Source organism: Amblyomma americanum, chromosome 9 (assembly GCF_052857255.1).
Source record: "Amblyomma americanum isolate KBUSLIRL-KWMA chromosome 9, ASM5285725v1, whole genome shotgun sequence".
NCBI lineage: Eukaryota > Metazoa > Arthropoda > Arachnida > Ixodida > Ixodidae > Amblyomma > Amblyomma americanum.
The window spans coordinates 111,518,530-111,533,491 of NC_135505.1; the positions used below are offsets into that span (position 1 = coordinate 111,518,530).

The following is a 14,962-nucleotide window of genomic DNA, read 5'->3' on the forward strand; positions in this document are numbered from 1 at the left end:
AGTACGGTCAAGTGGCCGCTGCTGAAAAATGTTGCCTTCAAGGGCGGCTTACAATTTACGTTCGTCAAGAGCACTGCCCACCAGTGGTACGCTAGAAGAAATTATTGGGGCACAAATGCGCACTGAGCACTGTCACAGGTGTTGCAGTGCGAACCTTGATTATGCTGCAGATTTAAAGCCGCGCTGACTTGTAGGTGCATGCGAACTGCACGCCATATGAAAGCCGCGCCCACTACGTAGCTGCGTATTCGTTTCTGAGCATAGCTTCTGTTATGGTCTTGTTACAACTTTCAAACAGCCCGCGCTGCGCTTTTCAAAAATGTTGACGTCGAGGAGTACCGCGTAGGCGGAGCCGTGACGTCATGAGCGTCGTCTGCTGCTCCCTACCGGCGGCGCTTGCGGAGCCAGCGCAGTTCGCTTTCCCCGTCAGACGCGTTTTGACTGTAGGCTGCGATGGGATACGAGTGATACAAGGCTGCATAACGTGTGTTTGCAATTTGGTGAAACTCTGTGGTGCCTGCGCCTCTTGGATTTCTCTCGCACGCTCTGCTTTCTCGGACACTTCGACGTCTCCGTGTCCACTCTGCGACTCCTACAGGTGAGTTCGAGCTCCTCTTGCTTGCTCCATGCTGTCAACCGCACGCGGTATTAGCGTTTGCACCAAGCCAGCTTTGAACGCTGTGGCGGGCTCTCTTCGGGGGCGGGGACGAGCAGTAGCGGCAAAATTTAAACGCCGAAAAGCACAAATGGCTTTGAAATACGTCGCTTCGTGGTGTAACGGTTGTGTTCTGCCTTCCCTTCCGCTGCGAGCTTGTTTATTAACGGAACAGGCTATTTAACACGTCGTTTTTTGTTTTCGCTTTTGACGCTCAGAAAGCATTCCAAAGCAAACTGCCGCACGCCGGGCTGGGGTAGTGTAGCACGCTCGTTCTTAAGAGACCTGTCATTAACTCGGTAAGATTTCCTGGACAAGTTAGGACAAAGCCGACTGGTTATGCTGGCGGAAATTCTGTACGTAGACATTTAGATGCAAAAAAAAAAAATCGTGAGCTGCTTCAATACCTGAACAGTTAGTTGCAAGGTATAAACGTTTAATAGTTTTGTAGACGTTGGTCGGAAAGGATTATAGCTGATATTGGGTTCCAGATGTGCCGCTACTGTTTAAAAAAAAGAAATGCTCAAGCATACACCCGGTCGTCGCGGAACGCTCGTGCGTACGTTACTTGCACACGACACCGGTTCACCCATCCCCTCAACCGCTTTTTGATCGCCTCCCACTGATGTTAATTCTCAATTTTTTTTCTTTTTTGCTTGTTTTGTTTTTATTTCTCCTTGCCTTGCCACACGCTGCTAATAATAAACAGCAGTTTAATAACTTAGTGTGCCTAATTCAGTCAGTACATCGACCCCACATACTAATGAGCACCGCGGGTAGCCCCTATTTCTCAGCTGTAGAGACGCGGACGGCGGTAGACTGTTTTTCTTTATTTGGCTTTCATTGTAAGCATATTTGGCAGCAATCGTACATATTTATTAATTTGGTTTTCAATCCGTCATTTCGAGGGGCATAGATTAATGTACTCTTAAGGTGTTTTCTGAGCTCAAAGCCACATTTCAGTCTCACATTCATTCACACAGGGCAGCAAGGCCGCCGCGGTGGCTCAGCGGTTATAATGCTCGGCTGCTTTCTGTTAAAGAACCCCAGGTAGTCGAAATTTCCGGAGCCCTTCACTACGACGCCCGTCATAGCCTGGGTCGCTTTGGGACGTCAAAACACCCATAAACCAAACATCGAGGGAGCGATGCAGGGCAAAACGCTTCGGTCGGGAGCCAGATTTTTGGGTGCGGAAAAAAACTTGTTCCCACGGTCAGCTGTGCGAGGGTCGTCAGTCGGTCCGCCTGCGATCGACGTTTGCTTGTGCTGCCAGGGGCAGTCGTTTGAAGCTGGACGCGTGTTATCGGGTGCGTAAGCAGATTTTAACCGCAGACTGTTTGCCTAGGGGCGGTCGAAGCCCTATCGCGGTCGCCTTTCGTTCCGCGCCAAATATTTTTCAGCCTTAGTGATCGTTCCGATCGGCCGGCTATAGTAATTGGCAATCCAGTGTCTGCGTACTGTGTTCACGCAGATTTAAGCTGCTTCCATTTTTTTCTTCTTTCACGTTACAAGAGTGCGGTTCCAAAATAAGATAGTTTATGAGTGTTTAACGTCCCAATGCGACTCAGGCTATGAGGGACGCTGTAGTGAAGGGCTCCGGAAATTTCGACCACCTGGGGTTCTTTAACGTGCACTGACATCGAACAGTACACGGGCCTCTAGAATGTCGCCTCCATCGAAATTCGACCGCCGCGGCCGGGATCGAACCCGCGTGTTTCGGGCCAGCAGCCGAGCGCCGTAACCACTCATTCACGGTGGCGGCGGTTGCAAAATAAGAGACAAAATGAGCTGCACATTGGACTGCTCGATGCCACCCCTGGATAGGAGGGTCTGCGAAATGTTTTTTTTTAATTAAAGAAGTGTTGTTTGGAAAGGGCTAAAAAATATGTACCATCATACCAATGTTTGACCAATATTTCCCGCCTCTTATCTAATACCCCTTCTTGGGGCCTTTAAGGTAATGAAATGGAATAATGTCCACTCTTTTTTAAAAGCATGAAAGGTATACCTCTCCACGGTAACCACAGGCCGGGACCTGTTCAATCGCATGGTCGCCCACCGTGCTCGTCTGCGTACGATTCTGATTGGCCAGTGGCTGAAACGCGGTCAAGACAGTTCCAGCGGGAACAGCAGCTATTGCTTGGCGTTGCAGGTCGCGTTTCATTTGAAACCGACAGCACTGTTGTATCGCTGCTTAAATTCAGTTCAAAGCGAGAGGATATGCCCTGCGTGTCTTTGCTGCTCGTTCTGCCCTGGTTCTTGAGAGGCCTTGTCGCCTGAAGCCGGTACGATACTCGGGCTATAGGCAAGCGTCAGTCTCGAAAAATGAGCTCACTGAAGTATATTCAACACACGTGCACGGGCGATGAAAAATTGGCAGTGGCTTAGCTTTGCTAACCCTGGAATTCAGGGAAAAGCTTCTGCACACCTGGTTACTCATCACGTGGCTTCATATCACCCCCATCGGATGTTCTTAAGTTCTAAGGTCAACCCGAAGGTCACCCAATGTCAAAGGTCAACTAAAGGTCAGCACAGTGAAGCCTTTCGCTTCAAAAGAAATGCCAACGCGCTGCGCTGTTGGAATTTCTCAATACGCTTGCATCTGTATGGTAACAAAAAAAAAAAACGCTAGAATGGTCTATTATTGTATCATAGATGTCGCTAGCGTATTTTCGTTACCAGCAGAGTATAAGTGTGACGAAAAGAAATTCTAATAGCGGAGCGTGTAAGCACCGCGCTGTTCGCTCGTCTTTCTATCGCGACAACATACACACAGCAATCTCAATTGGACGAACAGATATTTCACAACATGAATATCCTGCTTTTGTATACGCTGGCATTTTCATAAGAGGGTGGAACCATCCGGTCGTCGACCTCCCAGGCAAAACAAAAAGACCATTGCATTCATTTGGAGTTTCCAGTTGGATCCAGTTGGAACGTTCAATTGTATATTTGAAACGAACTGGTTTCAAATGGACATTCCGGTTTGAACTAGTTCGTACAATTTGGGTCTCCAATTGTGTGTACGAAATCAAATGGTTTCAAATGGGCGTTCAAATTCGAACCAATAGAAATGTCCCATTAGATCATCCAATTGGTTCCAGTTTGCATATTTGGAACCAGCTGAAAGCTCCAGTAGGAACGTTTCAGTCTGAACTGATCGCTTCCAGTTGGACCCAATGCTTTTTTCGCTTGGATCAGTATAGCCAGATACAATTTTTTTTAAAAATCTGCTTTTCTGCGTAAAAGGACTGCACCTGCTGGCGAGAGCAGCACCACAATTCTGGGAGTGGCGTGACGGTGCATAAAGGGGACTATCCCCGACCATGGAAGGAGGGGACTACCCCCTTTCATCTGCCACTCCCTGCATTGTCACCATGATTGTCACACTAGCAGGCTCATGAGAATCTGCCGACGCCATTGGCTGGAAGGGTGTCCTTTGACGGGGAAAAGCCGCTTGCTTCTTGAGTTGTACCCGACTATATATATAAGCGCTGACGATTCTTGTCAGCTCTGCTTCGCTATGCGCATTTTTTTTTTTAAATCTAGGGGGATTCAGTACGGGGGGCTGGTTAAATTCGCGTTGTTGCGGTAATCCTCATTTCACTGCGCGCCGCGCTCACGCGTCGAACCGTTTCAGAACTTTTTGGCGCGTAAAAGAGCCGATGCACGCTGCAGATATCGAGCGTCCATCGTCTCAGTGCTATGCGCAGGCACGTCTCAGAGACGAAGAAATGAAGAAAAATAACAAAAAGAGAGAGAGGGGGGTAGCGCAATGCAGAGGCTTGCTTCCAAGGTGGCGGCCAGCCAAGAAGTGAAGGGTGCTACCGCACGCAGCAAGCACCGCGCGAGACTGCGTCGACAGAAACTAGATCACCCCCCCCCCCCCCCCCCCCCCCCCGTCGTAGCTGCATATCTCCTTTGGCGAGTGCGAACGTGTCCCCAGTGACACCCGGCCGTTGGACGAGGACTGAATAACCGTGGTCGCTCCCGAGTGCGCGCGCGATTTTGAGACCCGTTCGGACGACTTTTGCTTCTTCTATCATTTATTTCTTTTTTCTTTCCAAAGATGCAGGCTTCCTTCACGCCACTGGTAGTATTATCTTCCCGGTTGCCATGATCCCACAGTGCATTGAAGTTCTGCGCGTGCGTTTGGAAAAAAAAATCGAAAAATGACTGCTTATTTTAGTTTCGTTGTCATTCTTGCACATTCAGAAGCGAAATGCGATCGGATTTGCCTTGAAGAGGAAGCGTTGGAAGGTCAGCAGCACTTTGTAGTCTCTCTCGTTTTCCCGCCTTTTTTCTTGGTTTCAAGTCCCTGAGTGATTCGAGCGATCGGTTTTTGGTCTCTGGTGGACTTAAAAGTTAAAAGGGCCTCGAAAATGCATCTTAGTGAGCTTTCTACGGCGTACAGCTGCGGGTAAAATTAGAGGGAACGTTTAGTAGCACTGAAGAACCAAAATTTATTTTTACCTTTTAGTCGAAGTTGAAAAAGCCTACAAAGGATAGTCCAGTCGGGGACAAAAGTCTCCGGGCCAAGTGTTCCTCAAATGAAGGCGGTAGCTCTACTATTAGGCGGCGGCTGGAGGCCACACTTGTGGAGATGAAACAAGAAAATTTAATTTTTACTTTCACCTCTACAAGTGTGGTCTCCAGTCACCGTCCAATAATGGAGCTGTCTGCTTCCTTTGAGGAACACTTGGTCCGGGGACTTTTGTCCCCGACTGTGCATCCCGAAAACTACTAACAAAACTAAAAATAAAAGTGTGCTTCTGAGTTAGAATCCGGTAGAGACCACTCACTGCACGCGATTAGAGTACTGCGTCACAGGAGCCGTGATGAAGCGCGGAGCATAGGCTCCACCAAAGTTCGCTATCACTGTGCAGGCCTGCGCCGGTGGGCATAAGCGGATTGGGAACAACTCGCATGGCGCCCACAGCGGCGTCGTTGCAAACCATGTATTCTATTACTCAGAGCTGTATTTTAGTGCCTAGAGCGGCTTCAGTAAGGCGAAAAAATCCATCGCGAAAAAAAAAATCGTTCTTTTCCCTTTCATGCCCGGAGAGACAGCGATAGCGGTTCCGCTCCCCCCCCCCCCCTCATTTTTTTATTGCGATGGTGTGCCTGCTCTGGCATAAAGTATTTATCTACAAATACAGATACACACTGTATTCTCGAAGGAAGTCGCCACGCACTCTACATTACATATCTATATTGTAACGGGCAAAAGTTGGCGCATCAAAGCCTTAGCTGCTTTTGCGCCATTAAACTCCATATAACAAACTAACCGTAGCAGGCAAGTGAAAATGCAGACATAGCCGCCGCGGTGGCTGGGTGGTTACAGCGTTCGGCTGCTGGCCCGAAAGGCGCAGGTTCGGTCCCGGCCACGGCGATCGAATTCGATGGAGGCGAAATTCTAGAGGCCCGTGTACTGTGCGATGTCAGTGCACGTTAAAGAACCCCAGGTGGTCGAAATTCCCGGAGTCCTTCACTACGGCGTCCCTCATAGCCTGAGTCGCTTTGGGACGTTAAACCCCTATAAACCAAACCGAAACGCAGGCATAAACTGCACCAATCGCTCCAAGAAAACGAAGCCATTGTTTAGCACTGCCTGATAGTATTTTTCTCCGCGAGGCACGATGTCCACCGCCGGCCGTCGGCAGCAACCACTCCTCGTCGGCTGCCGAGTTGGCGACAGCGTCGGAGGCCGCATTCTTGCGCTACCTGTGCTGTCACCTGGCTGCGTGGACAGCTCCTTCTCGGGAGAGCCGTGCGTAAATTTCTCTCGATCCGCGCATTCCTCCCTGGGCGTCTTAAATCTTTGCGCGGATTATCTGTTCTCTCGCGCGGCAGCGCGAGGTATTTTGTGCTCCCCCCCCCTCCCCTTCACCACTTTCTCCCACTCCCGTTCTGCATACCGCCCGCACAATGGACGTCCGGTGGGGGAGGCACGCGGCGCACCTGGAATGACCACCTCCTCCTCCTGAGTCGACTCAAAGGAAAGGAATCCCGGACATTGAGAGGCCTCTCCTCAAGTTATGGGGGAAGGGGGGGGGGGAAGCAAGAGCCGAGAGGAGGTTGGGCTAACCTCCTCCGTTGCCGCCATGGTATCGTCGTTGTTGCCCCCGGGGATACGGCCTGCGTAGTTTTTTTTTTTTTTTTTGTAGCGCAATGTTTGCCCCCAAGTAGGTACAAGACCCATTGCTTTCGCGGGCGTTGATGTCTGTTTAATGGCCGCGGAATACTAGACAGTTTTAGCTGTGCGTACGCAAGTGCTTGCGTACGCAAAGAGCTACGGCGCTGCGTGCGTTACGCTGTCCGCTCCGAAGTATAGTTTTAGCTGACCGTGCCGTAGCGTCCCTCAGGCGCACGTGGCGCCATCTAGTGACAAGAAGTCAAACCACATCAACGCTCGGTTGAAGAAAATTTCATCCGTGATTACTGATAACTACTGTGAGTGCATTGGGAGCCTTTTTTGTTCCAAGAAGAAAAACTATGCAAACCGAAGAAAATGCAAGATCTGGCTAAAAGTTAGAAAACTGCTTCGCCAGGTGTCGTTGCTACGAGGAAAACACACTGAATATAGTTAGGCCTAGGAGCTTGAAGATCGCGAAATTATCTGAAAAACAGTGGCTAGTTATCGCTTATACCGCTACGTGTGGGCAAGATTAGGCGAAATAAAAGCGAACCGCTACCATTTGAGCGAGCTATTGCGTCGAAGAATCCAGCGGCGACATGTATTTATTCCGAAGCGGGCGAGCAGGGCGCCGCCATCTTGTCAAAGTTAGCGTACGCAAGCCACGCAAGCGCCGCAACGCAAACTCCGCTGGCTACCGTACGCAAGGCTACCGTACGCAAGCGCAAGGCTTGCGCTTGCGTTCTGCGCATGCGCACTACCGTCCCCGCAAACTCCTCGCGTACGCTAACTCTTTGCGTGCGCACAGCTAAAACTGTCTACTGTCTCTGCCGGGAGGCAGCTTTAACATGTTGTTGATGAAAAAAAAAAAAAGAGCAGGGCAGGCATCACCGAAAGATGCGACACACGGTTGGGCTGGGGCATAAATCGTGTATGAAAAATGAGTGGTAATTTCGATGAGGGCGCGGAGCCGCCGTTGAAGGCTGATCCCCAAGACAACGTCAACCTACTCGATTCGGAGTTTTTTTTTTTTTTCTTCTGAGCTGTGCTGGTGATAGTCGCGTTAGTTCGAATAAAAGCAAAGAAAGGCGCATGGATGCTATAGTCCAAAGACAAAAGCGGCTTTTCCCCGGTAAAGGACCCCCGTTCCAGCCAGTGGCGTCGGCCGACTCTCACGACCCTGTTAGCGGACAGTGCAGGGAGTGCCAGATGAGAGGGGATAGTCCCCTCTCTGCATTGACGCTCCGCTCACTGCATTGCCGCGCTCATGTTCATGACAATCAGCCGACGCCATTGGCTGGAAGGGGGTCCTTTGAGGGGCTAAAGCAGCTTCGTTCTTGAGTTGTATCCAACTATAGCTAAGCCTTCAAGGAGCGATAGTGTTAAGGCTGCAGAGCGACAGCGATGGCCTCACTTGCCATACACACCTTCTCCATATTCTGGCTAACCGCTGTAGCAGTTATTACCTAACGTGACCCATCTTGATGGGCAGTCAAACTATTCTGCGGACCAAATACAAAGCGTGCTAATAGGACGACAACGCCCCTTTCAGACCTCGTGATTCTAGCCGGTGCCATGATGGCCGCGAGATCAAGGTGCTGAGGGGTGCCGAGATATTCTTCTCAAACCAATCTCGGTGATTATTAAACAAGAGATCGTTTGTGTGTGTGTGTGTGTGTGTGTGTGTGTGTGTGTGTGTGTGTGTGTGTGTGTGTGTGTGTGTGTGTGTGTGTGTGTGTGTGTGTGTGTGTGTGTGTGTGTGTGTGTGTGTGTGCGTGCGTGCGTGCGTGCGTGCGTGCGTGCGCAAGCATTCTTGGCGGCATCACCAAGATGGCATGGTGCCGCACAGCACCACAAACTTCTCTCCTCGTTTTAAGCCTTCTTTGGACACCGTGGCTTGGGCAGTCATGGACATATGTTTGCGGGATGCGGGCTCGCGCAAAAAAAAAAAAATCCGCAACGTCCAGTACCAGACGACACTGACAATCATAGAAGTATAAAGGGACATGATTTGTCCATCCACTCGAACAAACGTCAGCTGATTGGCTAGCGAGTCACCGCAGCAAAACTTGGGCTATTATTAGCCACATGCAAGGAAAATGCGACAGGATATTTTGGAATATTGCAAAAGACCCTTCAAATGTTAGAAGTCGGCCGACCCAGAAAATCAATTAGGGGGCGGACAAAGGTAGATCAGTGGGAATAACTATTGGATTAAGGCGGAAGTGTGGGTCTGGTTAATATAATCCCATGCGACAATTCAATGGAAGGTACTCGAACACTCTAGTCCTCATATTTTCAATTTCTGTAATCCTGATGACGTCACTAACCACTCTACCAATCGGGGAATTTCGTTACGGAGAAACCGGGTGGTTTTCGTAAGACTACAACCTAAACGCTATCGCGTCAATAAATTCTCTTCCGCGAATCCGCATCCCGTAAACTTTTATTCACGACTGTACTTCGACGCCGCATCGGCGGCCGACGAGAAATAAAAGGGGCAGCGAACATCATCATCGCCAGCCTGACTACACCCACTCCGGGGCAAAGGCCTCTTCCCATGGGCAAAGGCCTCTTCCCATGTCCCTCCAGTTAACACTGTCCTTTGGCAGCTGCGGCCACCCTATGCCTGCAAACATATTAATCTCATCCGCCCACCTAACTAACCTTCTGCCGCCCCCTGCTACGCCTGCCTTCTCTTAGAATCCACTCCGTTACCCTTGAGGACCAGCGGTTATCTTGCCTTCCTTCGCATTACATGCCCTGCCCAAGCCCATTTCATCCTCTTGATTTGGACTTAATCCGCGTTTGTTCCCTCATAATCATAATAATAATAATTGGTTTTGGGGGGAAAGGAAATGGCGCAGTATCTGTCTCATGTATCGTTGGACACCTGAACCGCGCCGTAAGGGAAGGGATAAAGGAGGGAGTGAAAGAAGAAAGGAAGAGAGAGGTGCCGTAGTGGAGGGCTCCGGGATAATTTCGACCACCTGGGGATCTTTCACGTGCACTGACATCGCACAGCACACGGGCGCCTTAGCGTTTTTCCTCCATAAAAACGCAGCCGCCGCGGTCGGGTTCGAACCCGGGAACGCCGGATGAGTAGTCGAGCGCCCTAACCACTGAGCTACCGCGGCGAGGTATTGTTCCCTCAGGCACTGCATTCATCCCCGTTACTCTCAGTGGCGCCTGTACTGAACTCGTGGGTGCTGGCATTAAACGCGCGGCTCTCACACCACGCTTCCTAATGCACACACGCGACATGTGAACGAAAAGAAGGAAAGAATCTCGCGCGTCGAGCTGAGGCGCCGCCGCATTGGTTCGCACGGTTTCTTGTGCCACGCTTGCTGTATCTTTATCGAGCCGGCGCTTTCCGCGCGCAGAGCCGGTTTTTGATTTTCTTTCTCACGGCCCGGATTCAAAGCGCGTCCCGCGGCGCGCATTTACTGCTATGCGATGGGCGAGAGCGACGCTTTCGGCTCGAATCTTCCTCGATCCATTGAAAGTGCGAGGCTGCGGTGAGGCTCCTATGGCATGGTTGTAGAGGTACTGCGTGCGAATGAAAACTACTCGCTACGTTACGTGGCCTTGACGTTGCACTTCAAATACGAATTATTGTTTTGGTGAGGTTATGATGGCGCACGTGGTAATGTATCTTACCCTGTCTACAAACATCGTGACGTCAAGTGCCATAACCTGTTAAAAAAAAAACGAAAATTGGGTATAGTAAGTAAATGAGAGGTCCTAATCACTTTTGACTCAGGGCAGGCGTTTTCCAACGCCACAGGAAATGTAAAAAGGGAAGAGAAAGAGTTGAAACATAGTATTGTTCTAGACTATGAGGCACCGTCCTGTTCACTGTACTTTGGTTGAGAAGCTTCAGATTTCACTAAGCCGAACCGAATACGAATATTTTAGCTAAAACTAAATCGAATACGACTCGAACAGTGAGAGAACCGAATATTTTTTTTACGAATATTCATTACTTGTACGCCAACACAATGTCAGTGTAATAACTTTGTTATTGTTATGTTATGCTCATGGGAAAAGTACCTTTTCCTGTTTACAACGGGAGAGGTAATAACTACGCCACATGTCAACGCATGAGACGGGCGAGCTATGTATGAGGCCTGGCCTTTGAGGTCAGGCATAATGACCGGTTTAGCTGAACCACCCTGGTCCCTGTCGCGTCGTCCAATCTCTGAGGCAATGTATGAGGATTGTAAACATCGCCACCGGAATGGGCCGCACCTCGGCGCTCAACTCTGCATCCCCCGCATACCGATCGCGGTGGCATGATACGCGGCGTGTATAGTCCCTGTTTTTGGAATAGTAGTGGAAGAAAAATACGGCTGGTCTTGTTCGAACTTCGCGCCTCTTATTCGAAAAGTGTTCGAAAACTTGAAGACATATTCGATTAGCTTCGAATGATTTTGAACATAGACTACTTGATTCGTACGAATAATAGAATAGGAGGATATTTTATTCGGTATTCGAAATTTCCGAATATTCGCACAGCGCTACATTCCCGAAGCACAGGTGTGAGGCCTAGTTCGACTCGCTGGTTCTGCTGGAGCAGGAAAGGCTAGTTCTCAACGTCCGGTTGTTTTCACCTTAACTATAAAGATAGACTTGGACTGGAGCTGATAAAAGTGGTTCACTTTTCTCTCTCTTAAATGTCCATGCCAAACTGTACGCGGTAGTTAAACTAACGCTGATACGTTAGCCACAACTGCACCTGCCCTTCTACACTATCTAAGACAGTGCGTTGGGCCCGGTGAACCGCGCCCAGTATATGCTTACACGAGCACCTTTCGTATCGCTGATTTCAATCGGTGCTTATTAAACGGGGCCACGTCTTGTATCCAACGCTGTCGAGTTAATTTTGAACGCCAGGCTCTCCTCAGCCAGTCGTAACTGCTGAAATGTTCGCGGAAGATGCCGAGAGGGAGTGGGGACCTTGTTCTCAGCTCAAGTCCGAGTCGCGGTCTAATCCTCTCCAGAGGCAGCGGCTGAGATTGCTTCCTCTCCGAGAAGACTCCCGTGAGATCTCTCTCCGATCTCACTATACACGCCGGCGATCCCAGGAGCTGGACGTGCAGTTGCTCGCACGCAGCAGGGTTGTGGAAGCAGGAAAACATGGTGGCCCAGCCGATCTGCCTCACACTGCGCGCTCATGAACTGTGAGTGAGGCCGGCGTGTGAGCGGCGTTGAAAAAGCGCGCCTTTTTAGACACTCTCTGCAGTAGCTGCAGGAAGGAAGGATAGGACGCGTGGAACTACACGCTACGAAGGCCACGCCCCCCGCACTGTGTAGGATATTCTCTAGCCACCCAAGCCCCACTGCAAAGCGTCCCGTTCTTCTTGATGCTGAAAGGGAGTGGCCGAGAGATGGGGGAAAGTGTGTGCTCGCTCACATCACCGCGGTCTCGAAGAAGAACGAATCCTTTACAGCGCGCTTTCGTATAAAGGGAGGGCGGTCGAGAAGAAAGGGAAGTCGTAATAGATTTCTGACCCCGATTCGCCGTCGGTAGCGCGGCGGTCCCCGCGCCCGTTGCGTGCAGATTCAGTTGGATGCAGTGCGTTGTCGCCTGTCAGGGCGTGGTTTCCACAACTTGGGGGACTAGAAGAAAAGAACCGTCACTCTTTTTTTTACAGCTTTATGCGGGAGTGTTTCAGCGTCGCGTCGTAGTATGTCGTAAATGAAAGCCCGCGTTCGTGCAATAAGAATTAACAGTGGGAATGGCATTCAAGGGACCCATGGTACAGGGTCGGTGAAAAGTTCCCAGGCCACAGGATCTGCTTTGGAGCGGCATACTCAGGCAGTTACGACACCCCCGAAGCTCTAAATACCTGTAGAGGGTAGAAGAATTGCAGAATATTATCTTGGCTCGGGCTAGTTTGCGAATCGTGATGGAAAGCGGCAGCGCGAAGGAGCAAGGATGATAGAGAACACGGCCTCCATTTCAGTTCTACGGTCAGCGCATAATATATTCACTTATTCAGATTTTAACCTTTACGTTTTCGTTCTCAAAACCATGCAATAGTCGTAGCTTCGAAAAGCAATGAACTGCTCCGCCAGTTATCAAATAAACGCCGAGCAGACAAAGTTGCCTAACGAAGAACGCAGGTCACTGAGCCACTTTGGAAGAAACGGAGCTCTTCGCTATGGCTTTCAAAAAGCGAAAAAAAAAGGGGGGGGGGATGTGCGCGCGCAGCCACGCACACACGCACGCACGCACGTGGAGCTGAAAGCACAACGCTTTCCGGATGGATACGGCGGCTGGGGCGTACTTCCTCGCTCAGTGCCCCTGCTTCTGTGATACAGTGTTGCGTGCTGCTGCTGGGCGCTCCTGTGTATGGCACACCCGTATATTCGCCCCGAAGTGTGGCCGTTCCCGAAAACAGCCGGTTTCGGAGCTATACATAGTTTGGTCGCGTGCGGGGGGACTCTTGTGCGACTAGTTGTAGCAGGATGAGGAAGGTGGTGTACGCGCTTTTGGGTGCCCTGCTGGAAGTGAGGGGGGGGCGGCACGCAAGATCTAGGAAAGAGCATCGGAGGGGTTGCACGGGCGTAAGTGTGTACCATCTTGGTCTTGTTCGCAGCGTTGTGGTCACGAGCACTGCGCGGTTTGAGGATGCGAAGCAGGATGTCTTTTCCAGACGTTGCTGTTTCACGTTTCGCGCCAATCGGTCGTGAGCTTTTGTATCCTCATAACTCATTAAGCACTGTGACTCACCCAATCGCTAGTCGCTGCGGTGGATCAATGGTTATGGTGCACGGCTGCTGACCCTAAAAACGCGGGTTTGATCCCGGTCGCAGTTAGTTGGAGGCGAAATCCTAAAGACCCGTGTACTGTACGCTGTCAGCGCACTTCAAAGAATGTCAAGTGGTTGCAATTTTCCGGAGTCCTCCACTATACGGCGTCCCTCGTAGCCTGAGTCGCTTTGGGACGTTAAATCGCCATGAAACTAAAAACCATCTTATGTGCAGTCACTCACACACTCGCTTATTCGCCCACTCTCTCACTCACTTACGCACCCACCCATTCGCTCACTCAGTCATTTGCTCGCTCACTCGCTTATGCACTCACTCTTGTTCTCGTTCTTGTGCTCATGAGTGGGCTCATAGCCGCTCCTCTCCTCTATAGCTCAGAGTTGTGATTGCGCACTATAGTCGGATACAACTCAGGAACGCAGCGACTTTTCCCCGTCATAGGACCACTTCCAGCCAAAGGCGTCGGCCGATTCTCACGACCTTGCCAGCGTGACAGATGAAAGGGGATAGTCCATGGTAGGGGATAGTACCCTACCTGCATTGTCACACTAGCTGGTTCATGAGAATCGGCCGACGCCTTTGGCTGGAAGGGGGTCCTATGACGGGGAAAAGTCGCTGCGTTTCTGAGTTTTAGTCGGCTGTGGTTGCACTACGCCGTGCTGCCGTATAGCACGGGCGTCTTGACGGTTCCGCTGTCAGTCGTTTTGGGCTAATGTGAATGACGTGACGTAGTTTCAAGGTGCAATCACCGTTCTTGAAGGGCTCAAGCAATGGCGTTCCTACCTCCTTCCGCTACTTCCTCCGCGATACAGCGGCGCGTATCTTTTCCGGCGGAGACGGCCCCGCGATCTTGTCAACGCACGGAAGTGGGTGCGCGCGTGCAGGCGCGCACCTCCGGTTCCGCCTGGGCAGCGGGGTGAGGGACGATGGACACTTGTGCAAGCGACCTCCACCCCCATGAAGCCCCTCATTTCTGCCGCAAGGCTAGGCCTATTTTATGCAGAAATAAAGACGTATAAAAAAAAGAATTTGACAGAGGAGAACCCTGTCGAGGAGCACCGCTGTCTGTCTGTCTGTTCAGACCGCAAAAGAGAGATAGTGAGAAGGAAAGAAAGGATACATCTGGTGAGATGAAGTGATAGATCGTGCCTGTTATGAAGGGGGGTTGTTAGTTCAGCCTTATGTCATGCCATTGCTGTATTTCTGTGTACCTGCCCACGCGTTCAACTGGTCCCGTCAGGGTTATGAACTAAGTATAGTCATCGGATGCAACTCAAGAACGAAGCGTCGAATGTCCCCTCAATGGAGGCCCCCCAGGTAATGGCGGCGACCGGTTCTCATAACGTCGCGGTCAATCCCCTAGAGTGGAGTCGCAGATGAATGGCAGGTTGCCC

The 14,962-nt window shown here is 50.7% G+C and overlaps 1 protein-coding gene across 2 annotated transcripts in view; it reads left to right on the forward strand.

The window, feature by feature from the left end:
* Positions 1 to 428: 428 nt before the first annotated feature.
* The window catches only part of MESR3 (misexpression suppressor of ras 3), a 214,952-nt gene continuing 200,418 nt past the window's right edge, over positions 429 to 14,962 (forward strand). The window contains exon 1 of one of the 2 annotated variants that reach the window (XM_077636884.1): positions 429 to 598. The gene's annotated coding sequence lies outside the window, so the exon portion shown is untranslated. The remainder of the gene's footprint in view (positions 599 to 14,962) is intronic. The other variant, XM_077636883.1, reaches the window with a different exon arrangement.